The sequence below is a fragment of the Tenrec ecaudatus genome, chromosome 1 (assembly GCF_050624435.1).
Source record: "Tenrec ecaudatus isolate mTenEca1 chromosome 1, mTenEca1.hap1, whole genome shotgun sequence".
Lineage (NCBI taxonomy): Eukaryota > Metazoa > Chordata > Mammalia > Afrosoricida > Tenrecidae > Tenrec > Tenrec ecaudatus.
In genome coordinates this window covers 168,994,365-169,015,493 of record NC_134530.1, presented here as the reverse complement: position 1 = coordinate 169,015,493, position 21,129 = coordinate 168,994,365, and the positions used below count along the sequence as shown (strand labels likewise).

The 21,129-nt window shown below is 42.9% G+C and overlaps 1 protein-coding gene across 1 annotated transcript in view; it reads right to left on the bottom strand.

Annotated features, from left to right (window-relative positions):
• LOC142438340 (myeloid cell nuclear differentiation antigen-like) overlaps positions 1-21,129 on the bottom strand; it is a 113,747-nt gene that overhangs the window by 26,071 nt on the left and 66,547 nt on the right.

The following is a 21,129-nucleotide window of genomic DNA, read 5'->3' as shown; positions in this document are numbered from 1 at the left end:
ATAACAATACGACTACAATGAATTTCATAAGTTGAGGCCCATGACACTCTTCCCACTAAGTTAATTTATAACAATATTAAGCATCTCTGATATGTAGGGATCCCGACTGAAAGTTCCAGTAGTTGATAAAGAGCTAGAGTTGAGGGCTGCTTGCTGTATCCACTTCTGGAGTGGGAATTCCTGACTGGAACTTCTGCTGACTAGGCCCTGCCAGCCTCCTTCCTGACTAAAAGGCTTTCAGTTACTGGGCTACCGACACAAATACAACACATAACATTATCTGTTATGTAATTTATCAAGATAAATCAAAGACATTGTGTAATGGCCCAGCTGAGTCTGGAACTTACAAAAGGATATTTAGACCTCAAATGAGTTCCAAAACACTGCATCTCATTCAGTGTCTCTGTGAAGTTACAAAGGTTTGATTTTATTAACCTTGCTAGAACTCAGTGTTCTCGTGTGAGCTGAGATTAATAATAGCGGTCTCATGAGTATTCGGACAAATTAATGAGATTATGTTGTGTAGAAAGAACAATGCTCTTACATTCCAGCAGAGGAAAGTTCTCAGCAAACAAAATTATCCTGCTGTCCTTGTTACGTCACTTTGTCTAATAGAGCTCTGTGTGTTTTCTGCATCCAGCAAGCTTTCATGCTTAATTTTCATATTGTGAATAGAAACTGCCGAGGGACATGTTAGTGGAAGTGCTTTAGAGAAGCAGCTTCTCCATTCACATAATCAAAGGCAGTACCGTCATCTTAACTGATAGACTTCCTTGATTTATTACTCTTTCAAACAAAATGTTTTGTTGGATTACATTCTACAATAATGAATATATATATATGTATATATTTTTATCCCTCACAGTGTGCCCCTCTTGCTCTCATTCCTGTTCACGAGTGCTGCCACTTTGGGGCCTATGATTTAGCGGAGACCTGAAAGAATAAGACAAGGTAACAGAAGTCTGCACGAAGCACAGGGATGTGAGAGATGTCACAGAGAGTCTGGTTAGGAGTGCATTTTTAGACTTCCCAGGGTAGAGGCTGGAGGTTAAAGAAATGGCTCCATGCTTTGTTTTGCTCCATGAAGTTGTTTAGGCAAATGATCATCCCAATGATTTCTCTGTTATAGAGACTGTGGGAAAAGTTATACATTTTCATGGATTCAGAAAAGCCTCTGACATATTTTTAAGGAGGAGGGAACTTAAAAAGCATCACAGAATCCCTTCCAACCTAGAACCCATGAGAAAGGCAAGGTACTCCAAACCGTAAATACAGATTGAAATAGAAGTACCACCTTGGGCCTGACGTGGTCATAACTAGGTATTTGATAGAACTCATGTAAGTGAGCAAGTCTTTTTTGCTCAATTCGAAGGTCACAAAAAGAGTGGTCATAAATGCTTTTGTAGCTCTCCTATGATAGAGGCTATACACCAAAGAAGAAATGGTTATGCACATGTTTTGCCCCATGAAGCCATGAAAGTATCCGACCTTCACAATAATTGCATAGAACAAGATGTTTTTTGTCCCATCAATTGTTTCCGCGGAAATCGAGAGGCCTGTGACGTATTTGTCAGGCGGTGTGGCTTTAGGAAGTATGACGGAGCCCCTTCCATGCTCATATCCACGAGAGAAGCAGAGCAGCCTGAGATGCCCATGCCTGTTGAAGTAGCAGGGTCACTTTAGGTCTGAGCTGGCAATGACTGGACAAGGGTTCACCGTAGACTGCACTGCCCAAAGCACAAACAGGCACAGACTACAAACTCCACCTTCTCAAAAACACAGTGAGAAATAGCAAGGGGCAATATGGGTTTGTAGAACAAATCGTACTTATAACAATTCTGTGTGTATCTCTGTGTGTATGATAGAGAAAGGCAGTCTTCAATTATTATGTGTGGGATGGTGGTGGTGGTGGAGGGTGCAGCGCAGGTCAGATATGCCACTTAAGGGCAGTGCTTGGTTTACAAACTATTGTAGGTAATTAAGGGTTGAGTTCTCCTGTGTTTCCCTGCCGATTACCTCCCAAGTGTTCATGTGTGTGCCCTATGTGCCGGCGTGACCGTGAAGACAAATCATAATAGAAGCAACGGGATGCTGAGATAGGATCTGATTTTTAAAAAAGGGATGTGAGCTACTTTTTCCATCTAGACTTTCTGCTTAAAGGAAAGGAGTATCTTGAATCTGAGCCCACTGTCTGATAAAGTAGAAAAACATACAATAATTATGGTTGTAATAAATAATACAAAGCCAAAGTAAAGTATGTTGTGAAAGCAAAGATGGTAGGACTTGATGTATTCTGGAGGTGGGTTATCAGGGAAACTTGCCCAAGCAAGAAATCTTTGCTGGTAGCTGCAAAGAATTGAGTCAGGGAATGGACGTGAGAAAGAGACCCCTAACAAATGAGTAATATGCATTAAAACACATACTTTTGGAAGGAGAATGGAATGGTGAATATAAGCTCTGAAATAAGGCCCAGGAGCAAAGCTTGGGAAAGAAATTGAGATGTAGAGAATGAACCCCCTTTCATATCCTTCTCGACCAGTTTAGCTGCTCACTTCCACTCTCTTTCCACCCCAGGTTTAACCAAATAAATAGCCCTGTTGGAGGCTGGAATTATGTTATCAGTATTTGTCAATAAACCAGGAAGCAGATTCTCGTAGGATATTTAGGCCCATGACTAATGGCTGGGGATTAAATCAGATAAAGCAATTGTATAATGTAGGAGATATAATAAAAATTATCTATAGATTCTAATTGTCCCTTGAGTTCTAGTACAGGGAAGCACAGTGACAAACTGATGGATGAAGGTACTACAGGTATTACAAGAATCTGAGCTTACAAGGAGCGTAGACCCAAAGCCCATCTCTAGGCAATTGGACATCCCCTTACAGAAGGGTCTCACGGAGGAGACAGCCAGTCAGGGTGCAGAGTAGCACCAATGAAGCATACAACTTTTCTTTAGTTCTTTAAAGCTTCCTGCCCCCTACTATCATGACGCAAATTCTACCTTACAAATCCAGCTAAACCGGAGCACGTACATGGGTATAGATAAGAGCTAGAAACACAGGGAATCCAGGACAGGTTAACCCCTCAGGACTAACCAATAATGAGTAGCCATACCTGAACGGTAAGGGGAAGGTAGAAAGTGGGAACCGATCACTATGATCTACATATAATAACCCCTCCCAGAGGGATGGACAACAGATAAGGGGGTAAAGGAAGACATTGGGCACTGCAAGACATGAAAAAATAATAATTTATAAATTATCATGGGCTCATGAGGGAGGGAGGGGAAAAGGGAGACACTGATACCAAGGGCTCAAGCAGAAAGAAAATGTTTTGAAAATGATGATGGCAACAAATGTACAGATGTGCTTGACACGGTGGATGGATAAGAGTTGTATGAGCCCTGAATTAAAATGATTAAAAAAATAATCTGAGCTTGGCAATGTGCTGCTGGTCCCACAGATAGGTGTATGTTGATCTTGCTCTTGGGGGAGCTCTGGGCTTTGAGCTCAGAAGTTTAGTCAAATGTGTACTGGATTTGAATAAGAGATGGAAGAGGGCTAACCACTTTTATTTCTTCAAGCATCCTTTTTGCTCCATTAGTTTCATTCACAATACGAGCACAATTCAAATATGCCATTGAGACATAGGCTACCGCCGAGGTATATATTACACACATAAAGGTTTATCCAGCAAATACCCATACGTTCTAGCTGATATTATTCTAAGGTTTGCATTCCTTAGAACATGGTTATTTAGCAAATTTTTCTGCTTTCTTTTCCATTAAGGTTCTTCTCTGTTTAATTTATCATTGTTGTTGGGTTTTTGTTTGTTTTCTTTTGTTTCTTGACTTCTTTTTTGGGGGGTTCATTTTTGCATATGAGATCCAGGACAGTACCTATAGAGACAGTAACTGGATTCATCATTACCTGGGAACACGTCAGAGGGCATTGGGGGACAGTGAGGTGTTAACAATAGACACTACAAAAAAAGAAATTTGAACATTGTTTATATTGACAATGGCACAAATCTTTTTAATATAATTGAATTATTGAATTGTATGATATATAAATTACTGCCAACTTAACTAGCAACCTATGATATGCAAATGATACAACCTTGCTTAATGCAAGTGATGAAACACTGATGAAATTGAGGATGACAGCCCTCAGTATGGATGACACTTCAATGTAAAGAAAAAGAAAAGCGTCACAGAGAATAGACATCATGATAAATGGTGAAAATCTTGAAATTGTGAAGGATTTCTTTTTCCTTGGACCCACAATCAAAGTTCAAGGAAGCAGCAGTCAAGACATCAATCAACTTATTTCATTGAGCAAATCTCCTGCACATGATCTATTTAAAGTGTTAGAGAACAAAGATGTCATTCTGAGGACTAAGGTGCACCTGACCCAAGCCATGGTATTTTCAATAGCTTAATATACATGTTAATGATGCACAATGAAGAAGAAGTAGTGCATTTGCATTATGGGGTTGGCAGGGAATATTAGGTATCCATGGACCGCAAGAAGAATGACCAAATCTCTCTTGGTGGAACTACAGCCAAAATGTTCTTTAGAGCTGAGGGTGGCTAGACTTTGTCTCAGGTGTTTGGGGTAAGTTATCAGAAGGAGCCAGCCCTTAGAGAAGGACATCATGCTTGGTAAAGTAGAGGGACAGTGAAAAAGAGGGAGACGCTCGATGACATGAATGCACATAATGGCTGAAACCATAGCAGCAGGCGGTGGCTGGCATGGGGCTGGCTGCTGTTTTGCTGTGTTGCACGTAGAGTTGTTATGGGTTGGAACTGACTCTGTGGCACCTAGGAACATAACAGAACAATCCTTCAGAAGTTAAACATAATATTGTTGTTAAGGACATTTGAAATTAAAATAATGAATTTCTTGTCTGAGGAGTCCCTGTGTAGCACAGAGTTAAGTGCTAAACTATTAACCAGAAAACCAGAAGCACACACCCACTAAGGCGCCCTAAGAACGACCACAGTCTGAAAAGCATTTTGGAATGCAAATCAAAGCCACAAGTTACCATTTCACTCATAGTAGGATGGCTAAAAGAGAACAAAGCAACAAATAACAAGTGTTAGTGAGTTTCTTGGGAAATTGGAACAAATTATCTATTTCATGGGAGAAAGTAACACAATACTAACATGATAGTAACATGAAAGTAACAGCTGTTAAAGAAAAATGCAGTGGTTCTTCAAAAGCACTAACAAATAGAACTACTGTTTAACCCAGCAAGTACCCCCAATAGACTGGAAAGCAGAGGCTGAACAGGAGAATCGGACCACTGTTCCTAACAGCTAAACGGTGGAAACAAATGAAATGTCCATCATGCGATGAATGGTTAAAACGTGTATTATAAACATACAGTGGAATGCTAGTCAGGAGGGAAAATTTAGTCTTGATACATACTTCAGTACAGGTGGAGCTTGAAGACAGTGTGGTGAGTGAAATAAGCCATTCACAACAGAACCCATATTGTATGACCTCACATTAGAAAAAAGAAGGAAATATATACAGACACAATTTTATTGGTAGTTGTTAGAGGAAGGAACTATGTGGCACAGTGGTTACTGATTGGGCTGCTAATTGATAGGTCAGCAGTTCAAAACCATCAGCCACTCCTTGGGAGAAAGATGGGCCTGTCTACTCCCATACACAATTACCAACACAGAAACTCACAGGGGCAGGCAGTCCTATGCTATTCTGTCAATATAGGGTCATACCGAGTCAGAATCAACTTGATGTCAGTGAGGGAGGAAGGGAGTGAGTAGCAGAGTTAAGGGAGAGAAAAGGAAGTTAAGAAGATTGCAAAACTACATTGATTAAGTGTAGGGTTGCAGAGTTAATTATGTAATTGAGGTCAATAAGTTGCACACCTGTAAAAAGCCAAGTTAGTTAAAGATATGTGATAGATATATTTTGTAACAATGACAAAGAAGTGGAATTTGGATCCTTGGTTGGGCAATGCCTGTGAAAGGGTCATTTGACCCCCAGAGGGGTCATGACCCACATGTTGAGAACCGCTGCCCTAGAGTGAAACCTATTGCCCTGAGATAATATTTAAACCTAAATGAAAAAATACCCTGGGAAGTCTTAAAATTAAATAATAGTGTAGCTTAATTAGTTTTTAAAAAGTGTACCTTGAGCATTATTACTTTTAAAAAGTCATTTTATTAGGGGCTCATACAACTCTTATCACAATCCATATATATATCAATTGTGTAAAGCACATTTGTACATTCATTGCCCTCATCATTCTCAAAACATTTGCTCTCCACCTAAGCCCCTGGCATCAACCCCTCATTTTCCCCCTCCCTCCCTGCTCCTCCTCCCTCATGAACCCTTGTAAATTATTATTTTGTCATATCTTTCCCTGTCCGACATCTCCCTTCACCCACTTTTCTGTTGTCTATCCCCTAGGGAGGAGGTCACATGCAGATCCTTGTAATCGGTTCCCCCTTTCCAACCCACCGTGCCTCTACCCTCTCAGTATCAATGCCACTGAACTGTACATTGGAAATGGTTAAAACAATGTCTGTTTTGCCATGTGTATTCGAAAGAACAACCAAAATGTGTGCAGCGCAAGTCTACTCTGACACACAGGGAACCACAGTAAGCTGTCATGAATTTGTTGACAACACCACCTCCGACAAAAATCTTTCACTTGCCAAATTATAAGGGCAAAAAAAGATAAACATCAAGAAAATATTATAGAATAGAACTGAAAACAGAAAATGGTATCTACCTGAAAACATATACAGAGTTCTAATTTATCAGTCATGTGTTATTGTATGTCATCAAGTATGTTGTAAGGAAGTAGCACTGCCCTATCAAGTTTCCAAGGCTATAATATAGATGAGAGCAGATCAATGGGTCTCTTCTCCTGCAATGGATCTCTTCTCCTGCCAACTCTCTGTGGTTCAGAAGCTGAGCCTCAATGTTTCCTTTGTTATCATAAATGTAGGCTGGGCCATTTGGGCACAGAGCCTATAGTGCTTCTTCCTAAGCTTTGGTTAGCTCACCCTGGGCAGGAAGATTGGGTCCAGAGAAACAAACAGACAAAAATGGAATTTCCTACTTAAAAAGAAAGGAAGTCAGCAGTTCTGAAACTGAAGAATGAATTAAACAGATGTTTCAACAGTTCCAGGAAAAGACAGTAAGAACTCAAGGTGTCTCTGTTAAGCAGAGAGCAGAGGTTTGAAGACCTCTAATGAAGGGTATCAACCTTCAAAGGCCCTACAGTTGGGGGATGTCAGAGTAGCTGATTTTGCTTGCTTGTGTATTGTGCTGAATGTATTTCACTTTTCCAATTAAAAAAAAAGCTTACTTGCTTGAGTGTGCCACCTCTCTTCTTCCATGAATTCTTTCTCATGATGGGGACAAGAACTGAGAAGGGAGAAGTCTCAGATTGAGGAGTACTTCCTCTCTTACCACAGGTAAGAACACAGGCAGGCAGAACGCCTCAATACCCCCTCATCCTAATGGGGTCAGAATAAAGAAATGCTGTTCAGTGCCATTCTTCTACCATAACACTTCTCAGTGTCTGCCCGCTAATCCAAAACCAGTGATCAGGATCATCCATCTCCTTTCTTTAGTGTATTGGTCTCTTCTTGCTCTTTTTAGATCGAAACAAAACACTTTGAGTGAAGGGTCAATTGCTTAATCTATAAGAGTAATGATGGACCATGAGATTCATAGATAATGGCCTATAAGCTGTGCTAGGCTCATTCACATACCTATGTGATGATGAGGTCTGACCTGGAATCACTTATGGGTAATTGGAATTTTACTTGGTTTTCACTTCCAGATGTGAACAAATTACTCAGACACAGGGAAGTACACATTCTGATGCAAGTTCATCTATAATAATAGAATCATACATGACAGTAAGAATACTGACATCAATGTTCATCTTGATAGGAGCCATATCAATATAAGACTCATGGAAAATAAATAAGACAATAACTAAATGAGACATGATAGGACCATGAAGTAGACAAGTGTGTTCATTGCAGAGGCTATTGCAATAGCGAATATTGGGCAAGGAATTCCTTTTTTAAAAAATATAAGTATCACTACACTAAGGTAATTGGGACTATTATACCCATGAAATAATTATTTACATATATATTCATGGGTATGGATTGGTGGTTATAATACGTTGAATAAATTAAGTGATTTACAGAGTATGAATTGGTGTATAATACTATTTTGACAAGATATGTATATACATGCATCTATATTTACAGAGAAGAAACTAAGTTATATAGAAATATGTGATACAATATGCATGCTAGAGTTTCAGGTAGCTGAAATCTAATTATTTTTAGTTTGATTGCTTTATTGTATGTTCTTATGTTTAATAAAATAATCATGCATTATTTATGTAGAAGGAAATGATAGAAGAAACAGTATCATTAAATTGTGGCTAGTGTGTGGTCTCTCACTTCATTTTTATCTATGTTTTCATTGTGAAGCAAAGAAAAACAACACCGGCATTTTTGGAGCAATGTTCACTGAGGTTCAAACTGATTTTTAGGCTTCACTGATATTTAGGGAAGCCAAGAAAAGGCAGCTTGGTGAATTGTAAGGAGTATGGCTTAGTAAGTATTACACAAAAGATGTAATTGTAAATTGCAGCCCACCTGCATTCATTTGAGATCTTGGTTTACGGGCTTCTTTCTACCTGCCTGCACTGTCCCCTCACCTTCTTCTCTGACACCATTCTTTCTTTTCAGACTCGTTAGGCCTCAGTACAGATACAGCTTCATAACTAGCTCTCACGATATTCATTTGTCCTTTATTGCTTGGGCTCATTCATCTCAGTACTTAGCTTTCCTTGTTCCGCCGGATGAATCTCTTTCTTGAGAACTCTCTGCGAGACAGGCATTGACTTGAGCATTGGAATACAGTGTTCCAGAAAATCTGCAACAGGGTAGCATCAAACGTCTATGAACTATAGCTGTAATAAATGACAGAAAATAAAACAGTGAGCTCTTACATAAATGAGAACCATGACGATTTAATATAATCTGATGGCCATTGGGAAATTTCAAGGAAGGAGTTCAACATTGGGGTAAGTGTGACCCAACTAGTAAGTTTCCAGCTAGAGGAAGCATGTTCTGTGAATACCTTAAGGAAGAAAGGAAGACATTTTTTTTTTTTAAACAATTTATTAGGGGCTCATACAACTCTTATCACAGTCCATGCATATACATACATCAATTGTATAAAGCACATCTGTACATTCTTTGCCCTAATCATTTTCTCTTCTTTTTTTTTTTTTTTTACATTTTTTTTTTCTTCTTTTACATTTTATTAGGGACTCCAACAACTCTTACCACAATCCATACATATACATACATCAATTGTACAAAGCACACCCATACACTCCCTGTCCCAATCACTCTCAAGGCATTTGCTCTTCACCTAAGCCCCTTGCATCAGGTCCTCCTTTTTTTTTTTTTTTTTTTCCCCCCCTCCCTCCCTTTTCCCCCCTCCCTCATATGCCCTTGGTAATTTATACCTCGTTATTTTGTCATATCTTGCCCTATTCGGGGTCTCCCTTCCCCCCTTCTCTGCTGTCCCTCTCCCAGGGAAGAGGTCACATGTGGCTCCTTGTAATCAGTTCCCCCTTTCCAACCCACTCACCCTCCACTCTCCCAGCATCGTCCCTCACGCCCTTGGTCCTGGAGGTATCATCCACCCTGGATTCCCTGTATCTCCAACCCTCCTATGTACCAGTGTACAGCCTCTGTCCTATCCAACCCTGCAAGGTAGAATTCAGATCATGGTAGTTGGGGGGAGGAAGCATCCAGGATCTGGGGGAAAGCTGTGTTCTTCATCGATACTACCTCACACCCTAATTAACCCATCTCCTCTCCTAAGCCCCTCTGTGAGGGGATCTCCATTGGCTGACACTTGGGCCTTGGGTCTCCACTCTGCACTTCCCCCTTCATTTAATATAATATATATATACACATACATATATAAATATACACATAAATACACATAAATACACACACTTATATCTTTTTTTTTTTTTTTTTTCGCATGATGCCTTATATCTGGTCCCTTGGGCACCTCGTGATCGCACTGGCCGGTGTGCTTCTTCCATGTGGGCTTATTTGTTTCTGAGCGAGATGGCCGCTTGTTCACCTTCAAGCCTTTAAGACCCCAGACACTATCTCTTTTGATAGCCGGGCACCATCAGCTTTCTTCACCACATTTGCTTATGCACCCATTTGTCTTCAGCGATCCTATCATGGAGGTGTGCAGTCAATGATATGATTTTTTGTTCTTTGATGCCTGGTAACTGATCCCTTTGGGACCACTCGATCACACAGACTGGTGTGTTCTTCCATGTGGACTTTGTTGCTTCTGAGCTAGATGGCCGCTTGTTTATCTTCAAGCCTTTAAGACCCCAGTCACTATCTCTTTTGATAGCCGGGCACCATCAGCTTTCTTCACCACATTTACTTGCTCACCCATGTTGGCTCCAGCTGTTGTGTCGGGAGAGTGAGCATCATAGAGTTCCAATTTAATAAAAGAAGGTATTCATGCATAGAGGGAGTGTTTGAGTAGAGGCCCAAGGTCCTTCTGCCACCTTAATACTTGACCTATAAATATAGACACAAAGATCTATTTCCCCAACCTCCTATATATATTTGCATGTACATGTCGTTGTCTAGACCTCCATGAATGCCCTTTGACTTCTAGCTCTTTCCTCCATCTCCCTTGACCTTCCTCCTGCCCTACTACCATGCTTCATTGCCACCTGGGCTAGAGTATACCTCTTCTCTAAGCAACCTTACCCTTGATCATTTCCCACCAGGCCTGCCACTCCCCCTTCTCTACCCTTTGGGGTCCCATGTTTTTCACTTGTCCCTGGGTTTGTTAACACCACTTCCTTACCCCCCCCTACCCCCCACCCCAAGTCCCCCCGGAACTGTCGGTCCCGTTGTTTTTCCTCCAGATAGTTCATCCAGCCTGTCCTATTCAGACAGACCTGTGGAGTCACTAACATGCACGAAAACTAGACAGAGGAACACAAAGCAACAGTATATAACCAGACAACAAAACAACCAAAACAAACCACTGAAAAAGAACAGAACAAAACAGTTCGCAAGAGAAAAGCTTGTAGTTAGTTCAGGGATCTTTGCTGGCCCTTAGGAGCGTTTTCCAGTCCAGTCTGTTGGGGCACCACGCCCTGACCCCAAAGTCCACTTTCAGCATTCCCTGGGGACCTTGCCACTCCATTCCCTTGCTGTTCCGCTGCACTCCCCCAGTGCATTGCCTCGGTGTGGTGGGATCAGGTCAGGTGCAATTCCCACACTGTGTCTCCGGTTCTGTCCCCTGTATCGCCCTTAGTCACTGAGGGGCATCATGTCTCATAGTAGGGCCAGCCATGTTGTTCTCTCTGTGGACTGGCTGCTCTACTCAGGAACATCATCCTCACGGCCTGGTGGGCCAGGCTGTGCTCCACTCTCTCCTCCTGCCCCTTCATCTGCTCCCGTGTGCTCTGATCAAATATGTCCATCTCCCATAGCTGCAGGGTCAATGTCGTCCTTTGGAACAAGTTCTTTTCGGGGGAGGGGCAGGAATCCACTTAATTTATGGTGCTGGGGCCTGTCTCCCAGACCTCTCCACCGGTTCCGTCCTCCACGCCGGGATAATGCATTCACACCTTGCGACACTGGGTTGAAGTCTGGTCCCACTTTCCCTGTGGAGATATAAACAATACCCTCCCCTTGGGTGGATTAATGCCCCATTTCTGTCATGCTGATTGTACTTACCTCAGGGGACTCATGTTGTACCTGTCCCTTTGGGACTGGCTTACCTCGCTTAGCATAATTCCTTCCAGCTCTTCCCATGAAATAACATGTTTCATGTGCTCATCGGTGCTTTTCAGTGCTGCATAATACTCCATTGTGTGTATGTGCCAAAGTTTGCTAATCCACTCGTCTATCGATGGAAACTTAGGCTGTTTCCAAGTCTTTGCTATTGTGAATTGTGCCGCAATAAACATTGGAGCGCATATGACTGGTCGTGTTTTATTTGTTGCTTCAACCGGGTATATGCCCAGTAGAGGGATGGCTGGGTCGTAAGGTAGATCAATTTCCATTTTCTTTAGGTATCGCCAAATTGCTTTCCACAGTGTCTGTACAAATCTGCACGACCACCAGCAGTGGAGGAGGGTTCCTATTTCACCACAGCCCCTCCAACACTTGTTGCTCTCTGATTTACTGATCTGGGCTAGCCTCAGGGGTGTTAGGTGGTATCTCATGGTTGTTTTGATTTGCATTTCTCTTATGGCAAGGGACTTCGAGCACTTTCTCATATATTTATTGGCCATATTGATCTCCTCTCTAGTGAAAGTTCTTCTCATTTCTTTTGCCCACTTCCTTAGGGGGTTAACTGTTTTCCTCTTTTTGCAGGTCATGATGGTGTTGTAGATTTTAGTAATGAGCCCTTTGTCTGACGTGTCATTACTAAAAATCTTCTCCCAGTCTGTGGGTTGCCTTGTCACCCTCTTGGCAAAGTCTTTCGAGGTGCACAGGTGTTTTATTCTTATTAGATCCCATTTGTCGATTTCCAGATCACCTGTGTGTGTCCCCTTCCCTGTTGCAGTGAGCCTATGTGCTCCCTGGGCCAGTGCTCTGAGATTAGTCCCGATTCCTTCCTTAATGGTCCTGATGGTTTGGGGTTTGACTTCTAGATCTGTGATCCACCTTGAGTGTATTCTTGTGCATGGGGTGAGGTAGACGTCTTGTTTCAACTTTCTACATGTGGATATCCATTGTTTCCAGCACCACTTATTAAAGAGGGCATCTGCTTCCCACTTGACGTTTTTGGGACCCTTGTCGAAGATCAGTTGTCTATATGCTGATGATTTTACTCCTGGGCTTTCTATTCTTTTCCACTGGTCTGAGTGTCTATCATTGTGCCAGTACCATGCTGTTTTGACCACTGTAGCTGTGTAGTAGGCATTAAAATCAGGCAGGGCGAGTCCTCCAATTGTGTCCTTCTTCTTGAGGAGTTCTCTGCTAATTCTGGGTTTCTTCCCTCTCCATATGAAGTTGGTGGTCAGTTTTTCCAATTCTTTGAAGAAGGTTGATGGTAATTGGATTGGTATAGCATTGAACTTGTAGAGTGCTTTAGGAAGAACTGTCATCTTTACTATGTTCAGCCTACCTAACCATGAGCAGGGGAGCTTCATCCATTTGTGAAGGTCACTTTTGGTTTCCTGTAATAGGGTTTTATAATTATGCTTATATAGGTCTTTAGTATTTTTTGTTAAGTATATTCCTAGGTATTTCAGTTTGTTCTTGGCTACTGTGAAGGGTACTTCCCTCTTAATCGCCTCTTCCATGGCCCTGTCCGATGTGTATAGAAACCCTACCGACTTCTGTTTATTGATCTTGTATCCTGCTACCCTTCCGTATTCCTCTATTGCTGTAAGTATTCCAACTGTGGAGTTTTGGGGGTCTTCAATGTATAGGATCATGTCATCTGCAAATAACGATAGTTTCACCTCCTCCTCTCCCAACTGGATCCCTTTGATGTCCTTCCGCTGTCTTATGTTGTTAGCCAGAACCTCCAAAACGATATTGAATAGAAGAGGGGACAGGGGGCATCCTTGTCTTGGACCCTTTTTCAGTGGTATTGTTCTTGTCTTTTCTCCATTGACTATGATGTTGGCTGTTGGTCTTTCATAGATAGCTTGTATGAGCTTGAGGAACTTACCTTCCAATCCTATCTTCATGAGTGTTTTGATTAGGAATGGATGCTGGATGTTGTCAAATGCTTTTCTGCATCTATGGATATTATCATATGGTTTTTATCCTTTTTCTTCTCAATGTGGTGTATGATATTGATGGATTTTCGGGTGTTAAACCATCCCTGCATCGCTGGGATGAATCCTACTTGGTCGTGATGAATGATATGTTTGATGTTCCTTTGTATTCTATTGGCCAATATTTTGTTAAGGATTTTTGCATCTATGTTCATTAGAGATATTGGTCTATAATTCTCTACACTTGTGGGGTCTTTTCCCTGTTTGGGTATCAAAGTAATGCTGGCTTCGTAAAATGAGTTTGGGAGCTTGCCGTTCTTTTCTATGTTCTGGAATACTTTGTGGAGGATCGGTGTCAGCTCTTCCCTGAATGTTTGGTAAAATTCTGCTGTGTAGCCATCTGGCCCTGGGGCCTTTTTCCTTGGTAGGTTTTTGATGACACTCTCTATTTCTTCCTTCGCTATGGGTTTGTTGAGGTTCTTGATCTCTGTCTCAGATAATCTAGGGATAGATTGTTTTTCTAAATATTTATCCATGTCTTCCAGGTTTCTGAATTCATTAGAATACAAACCTTCATAGTACTTTGTGATTATCCTTTTTATCTCATTGGGGTCTGTTGTTATTGCCCCCGATTCATCTCTTATCCTGGCTATTGATGATTGTTCCTTTCTATCTTTGGTAAGCTTTGCCAGGGGAGTGTCAATTTTATTAATTCGTTCATAAAACCAGCTTCTAGTTGCGTTAATCCTTTGCATTGTTCTTTTGTCTTCCCACTGGTTTAACTCCGCCCTGATTTTTATTGTTTCTTTTCTCTTGCTATTGGAGGGGTAGTTCTGTTGACTCTGTTCTAGTTGTTGGAGGTTTTGTGTTAACATATCTGTCATACGCCTTTCTTCTTTTTTCATGTATGCATTCAGTGATATCAAGCTACCTCTGATGACTGCCTTTGCAGTGTCCCATAAGTTTTGATATGTTGTATGCTCGTTCTCATTAGTTTCTAGAAATTTCCTGATATCCTCTCTGATCTGGACCTTAACCCATTCATGTCGCAGGAGATCGTTGTTTATTCTCCAATTGGTGACCCTTGCTTTTCTGGGTGCCCTCCTATTAATCTCCAGCTTTATGGCATGGTGGTCTGAGAAAGACGTCTGGATAATATCTATGTGTTTGAATTTACTCAGGCTGGCCTTGTGCCCCAGCATGTGATCTATTCTTGAGAAAGATCCGTGTGGATTGGAGAAGAATGTGAAACCTTTTGCTTTTGGATGAAAGGCTCTATAGATGTCTATCAGGCCCTGTTGCCTAATTACATTGTTTAGCTCTCTGGCCTCTTTGCTGAGCTTCTTTCCCTGTGACCTGTCTTTCTCTGATAGTGGAGTGTTGAAGTCCCCCACTATTATTGTTGTTTCCGTGATTTCTTCTGTCATTTTTTTAATAGTTTGTTTGACGAAATTTGCCGCACCATTATTAGGTGCGTAAATATTCAGTATGCTTATTGCTTCCTGGTTTACTGAGCCTTTGAGCATTATGTAATGTCCCTCTTTGTCTCTTTTTATGTTTTGGATCTTGAGATCCATTTTGTCGGAGATTAAGATAGCCACTCCTGCCTTCTTGGAGTTACCATTTGCTTGGTAAACTTTCTTCCAGCCCTTTATTCTCAGCATATGCTTGTCTGCTTGCTTAAGGTGTGTCTCTTGCAGGCAGCAGATTGATGGGTTATGTTTTCTAATCCAATCCTCCAGCCTCTTTCTTTTAACATATGAATTGAGCCCATTTGTATTCAAAGTGATTATTACAATCTCTGGCTTCATGGTTGCCATATTCTGTTTTGTGTTTTGGGTCTTTGCCTATCTTCCTTCATATCAGTGTACTGCGTTTGAGTGGAGGGTTTCTATCCTGTCCTCTTTTCCATCTGAGACCGTGTTGTCCTGGTGCGTGTTGCTGGCATGTTGGCTTCTAGATGGAGATGGGCTATATGGTGGTCTCCTGGAGGTTCTAGTTGGAGCTTGATCTTCTGGCCATAGTGAGTCAGCCAGTATGTTCTGCAGGGTCGGGTGACTTGCAGTATATTTTTTGAGTTCTTCCTTGTCCTGGAAGACCCTTATCTTACCCTCTATCTTAATGGATAACTTGGCAGGGTATAGGATTCTGGGGGAGGCATTTTTATCTTTCAGAATTTGGAAGATGCTGCTCCATTCTCTCCTCCTCTTCATGGTTTCAGCTGATAAGTCTGAGCATACCCTTACCTGCGCTCCTTTGTATGTGACTGTCTTCCTTTCTCTTGATGCTCGTAGAATTTTCTCTTTTTCCTCTAAGTTGGATAATTTTACAATTATATGCCTTGGCGTGTTCTTCTTGGTGTTTAGCTTAGCCGGCGTCCTCTCTGCTTCCTGTATGAGAGTCGGATTCTCCTTTGTTAGGTTGGGGAAATTTTCTTCCAGGAATTCCTTTGCTATCTTGGCGGTCGATTTGTGTGTTATGTTGTGTTCCGGTAGACCGATTATTCGAATATTATTCCTCTTCATAGCATCTGTCATTGATCTCAGGCTGTCTTCTGTTTCTTTAATTTTCCTATCTGATTGTTTTTCTCGCTTGCTTCGTTTGGTTTGAGCATCCTCGAGTTCACTGATACGGTTCTCAGCCTCCTTAAGCCTAGATATAGCTTCTGTGACCTTTTGTGTGGCCTCTGCTACCTCCTCTGTTAGTTTCTGCAGTTCCTTTTGGTGGATAGTATTCATCCCCTCTATTGTGGACTTCATCCCCTCTATTGTGCATTTCATCCCTTCTATCGTTGCATCCTTATTTTGGTTTGCTTCTCTTAGCTCCTGTATTACTGCAAGCAGAGTTCTGAAGATTTCCTTTTGTGGCTGATCTATATCTGTTTCTTCTATGAGTGACGTTAGGTCTGTTAAAGTGCCTCGTTTTTCTGATATTTTTGTTGGGAGTGATGTGGTCTGTTGATTTTTCCTTGATCCTTTAATAGGCCCCATGCTTCTGGGAGACAGGAGTAACCTTATTGTGTGGAGGCTCAGGCCACTGTGCCGTCTCCTGGGGTGGCTGGGGCGGGCTGCGGCAGGCTTAGGGCTGGCACTGGGGACCCAACAGGGCCCCAGATGGTGAGAGCTGGCTGGAGCTCACTGACGGCTCCTCAGGGACTGCAAAGCCGAGACTGCAGGTGGAGTGTTTGATCTGCCCGGGCTGTGAGCGGGCCCCTCCGATAGCTGCTAGCTGCGCAGGCAGCTGCGGGACACTGCAGGGAACAATGGTGTTCGCTCTCCGCCCTTTTGGCGCGAAACCGCAGGGGGTAATGGCGCTGGCAAAGGAGGCTTGGCGCGAAACCGCAGGGGGCAATGGTGCCCTTCCTCTGCTCAGGCTCAGAGTCGCGGCCGCCGGGGTCCCCGCAGCACCCTGGGGAGGGCACCTACTCTTGTGCCTTGCGCAGGGGGGCGCCCTTGGTGGGCAGACTCAGCAGCGCGGGGCGAGGCGCTCCGCGGAAGCTCAGGGTCCGGGACAGGCGCGGGTTGGGCTATGGCTCCTGTTGGCGGGAAGTGCTCAGCGCAGGGTCCCCGCCAGGAGTGGAGTTGGCGCTAGGCTGCCAGGGGCTGGCGGGGGCGGGCGGGGGTGGGAGGCCAGTGCACGGAGGGCAGGTGGAGAGGTCCGCGGCAGTGGTGCGGGTGGATGGTCCCCCGTGGGGGTCGCCAGACAACCCGCGGGTCCGCTCCCCTGAGCTTGGATGAATGGAGGGAGGGACGTGGGCCCGAGGGCAGATCGCTGCCCTGCGGGGAGAGGGGAATCGCGGGAGAGGAAAGCTTCTCTCCCAGTGGGGATCCGCGATAGGGAGTGGGGAGTGGGCCGCTGGAGTAGGCAGGGCAGGCAAGTGGCTCTGGCCTAGGCGCCGGGTTTGGGGATGGAGCCTAAGCCGGTCGCCAGTGAGCTCACGGCAGCTTAGTGGCCAGAGATGTCCCACTAGTCCGGTCCTCTTTCACCTAGACCCCTGCTCCGGACAAATACGTGGGGTAGGACTGGGGTGCTGACCCAGGGGGATATTTCACTCACCAGACTCTTACTATTCAGCTACCTGGTCGCCAATCCCGCTTTGTTTGGAGGAGCTCTCAGAGTATGCGGGTGTCCCTGTCGGCCATCTTCCCCCTTCCTTTTCAGGAAGACATTTTTATGGGAAAAAAAGTTAAGGATTATCTGGGTAGGCTGACTCTGCTCCTCAGATATCTTGTTTCTTTGTTTCCAGTGTTGCCTGTGTGTGTGTGTGTGTGTGTGTGTTTCCTTTCTGACAATCACATTAATAATTTTGTTACCAAATGAAGCAGCGGATATCCTACTTCCTCCATAATAGGAAAGTTTCCACTGTCCGTTTGTCACACTGTGGGCCTGCATGCTGCTGGGCTGCTGGGAGCTATGGCACTCGTACCTCAAATGCCTGCAAAGAGAGCAGACAATGGAGAAGGAATGGACTGCTCCTCCCTGAGGAACTTGCCACCTGAAAACCTTATGAATTGCAGCCAAAGATTGTCATCTGCTCTCTAAACCTCCGTGGCAGCACAGTGTTGTTAGACGTCCTGCCAGAAGATGAACCCTTGAGGTTAGAAGGCACTCAAAGCAGGACTGAGGAAGAGCTGCCCTCTCAAAAGACAGCTGGCCGTGTGGATGTGCGTGGAATAAAATTTTGGGGACTATTGTGTAGGAGGTCTGCTGGTCACAGTGTTTATTGATGGGTGATTAATTAGTCTCTTGTGCCTCTGTTTACCTTGCAGCTAAAAGCATTGCGAGATAACTCAGTTCTTTATGACCCCTTTATGACTCTCTGTAAGCCTGCATGTCATTATGCTTATCTTAGAATATAGTGCTGTTATTAGTCAAGTGCTTAGACAGTATGCCTAGTTAAGTAATGTTTACATAGTTAAAAGGTTTAAAATATTTTTTAAATTTAGTGCTTTAAGATTTACGTTGTAATCATTCCCTTGTGTAAGAAAAGTCTAAAAACCAAGCTTTGACTATACTTGGTACTTCAGTCCGTCAGATTGAAGTCCTCCCAATCCCACGCTTTGTGTGTCTCTTTCTTTTCCTTTCATCCGCACGCTCAGTTCGGACCCAGCTTGATGCGGGATAACTGGTCTAATCCCCCGCACTATTGTTTGCTGATGTGGCAAAACACAAAATGAGAAGAAACAGTGGAAGAACTCTATGAAGAATCATAACTTGGGATATATGAAGTACGAGTCCAGAAAAAATGGTACGTAGTCATAAAATAAAATAGAATGTGTAAAGTTTGATAACCTAGGCATTAGTGAGCTGAAATGGACCGGTGTTAACCATTTTGTTCAATTATTCAAATTAATTCACCAGCTATTAAAACTAGTGATGAAAAATTGAAGAATTCTACCACCTTCTTTAGTCTGAAACTGATGCAACATGTAATCAAAATGCATTGAGAACCATTGAGGAGTTCAAAGTTGTAAACAAGGATATAGGCAAAGTAGTTGGAAACTATGGGTGTGGTGATAGAAACAAAGCTGGAAGCAGACCAGTGACTTTTGTAAAACCAATGGCTTCATCATGACCCAAACCTTCTTTTTTTCCAGTAGCTCAGAGACTATATCTGAGGACCACACCCGATAGAATACACAGAAATCAAATTGACCACATTTTGGGGAAAAAACAATGGAGTAGCTCAATATCAGCAACAGAATGGAGGCATGGTCTGATTGTGGAACAGATCATTATTTGCCCAAATGTAAGTTGAGGTTGAAATTGAAGAATTAAAACAAATCCATGGATATGATATAGAGTATGTCCCAAGAGAATTTCAAGAACATCTTAAGAACTGATTTGACTCATTGGACAATAATGACAGCGAGATGACAGCAAGAGCATAATATAGTAGAACCCTGGGCCTCAATGCTAATCCATTTTAGGAGGAGCATCGAGATGCAATGCAGTCGAGTGTTGAATCAATTTTCCCATCAGAAATAACTGAGCACGGATTAATCTGTTCTCAACCACCAAGTTGTTACCCTAACCTTCCCTTTTTATTCAAAACATTATACGTAAATTTCAAGGTAAATAAGTTCAGAGTTAAATAATACAATTTAAATAATTACACAACATTGAAAAAGTTTTTAACAGCTACAGTATGGCCCATACCTTGAGACTGAGAGATTGATGAGGGTCTGAGTCTGTGGGCAGGGTTGTGGAGAGGAGGGATGGACAGAGAGTCGTTGTTTGGGAGAGGAGTCCCCTTCCATCAAATCAACTGGAAGCTGCTTTTCAGCAGTTTTTGGTTTGTTTGATTTTTCACCTTCTTTGCCCCTTTTCACTTGGACCTGGCTGGCTTTCTCTAATAAGGAAACATCTGTCTGATGTGGTCTGTTGTTGCCATTTCCTTAACTTTTCTAAAAGTGATTGAAAATACCAAGACTTTGGTCAAGCATTACTTCATGTGGCTGTGCAAGTTGAACTTTGAACAAAGAAGAATTGACACATTTGAATTATGGCGCTAGTGAAGAACATTGAACATGCCGCGGACTACCAAAAGAACAAAGAAATCTGTCTGAATAAATACAGATCCTTGGAAGCTAGGATGAGGAGACTTTGTCTCATGTACTTTGGACATGTTATCACAGTGGTTCTCAACCTGTGGGTCACGACCCCTTTCGGGGTCGGACAGCCCTTTCACAGGGGTTGCCCAATTAATAACAGTAGCAAAATTACAGTTATGAGGTAGCAACAAAAATAATTTTATTGAGTGGGGGGTATCACCACAACACGAGGAACTGTGTTAAAGTGTCACCGCATTAGGAAGGTTGAGAGCCACCGTGTTATCAGGAGAGCCCAGTCCCTTGAAAATGATGTCATTTTCGGTAATGTGGAAGTGCAGCAAAAAAGAGGAAATCACTTGACAAGAGGGATTGACACTCTGAATTGAATAATGGCTCAAACATGAGAACAATTGTGAGGATGGCGCAGGATCAGGCGGAGTTTCCTCATGCTGTTCACAGGGTCTCCACGAGTCGGAACTGACTGGAGGGCATCTATCACTACCACCATCACCGAGTTCTTCAGTAGGTACCAAACACCGCTTACTACCATGGAGTGTGTTCCAAGAGGCAGGCACAAAGGGGTTTCCTTAGCAGAGAGGAGCATTATACACACACACCCTTTACAATCTCTGTGATGGGGTGTGTCTGATTGGGCAACATAAAACCTAAAGCAACAACCTCACCCACTGCTGACACATTGATTACCACTCAGAGTGACCATTTACAGCAGAGTAGCACTGCTTCCCCAGAGTTG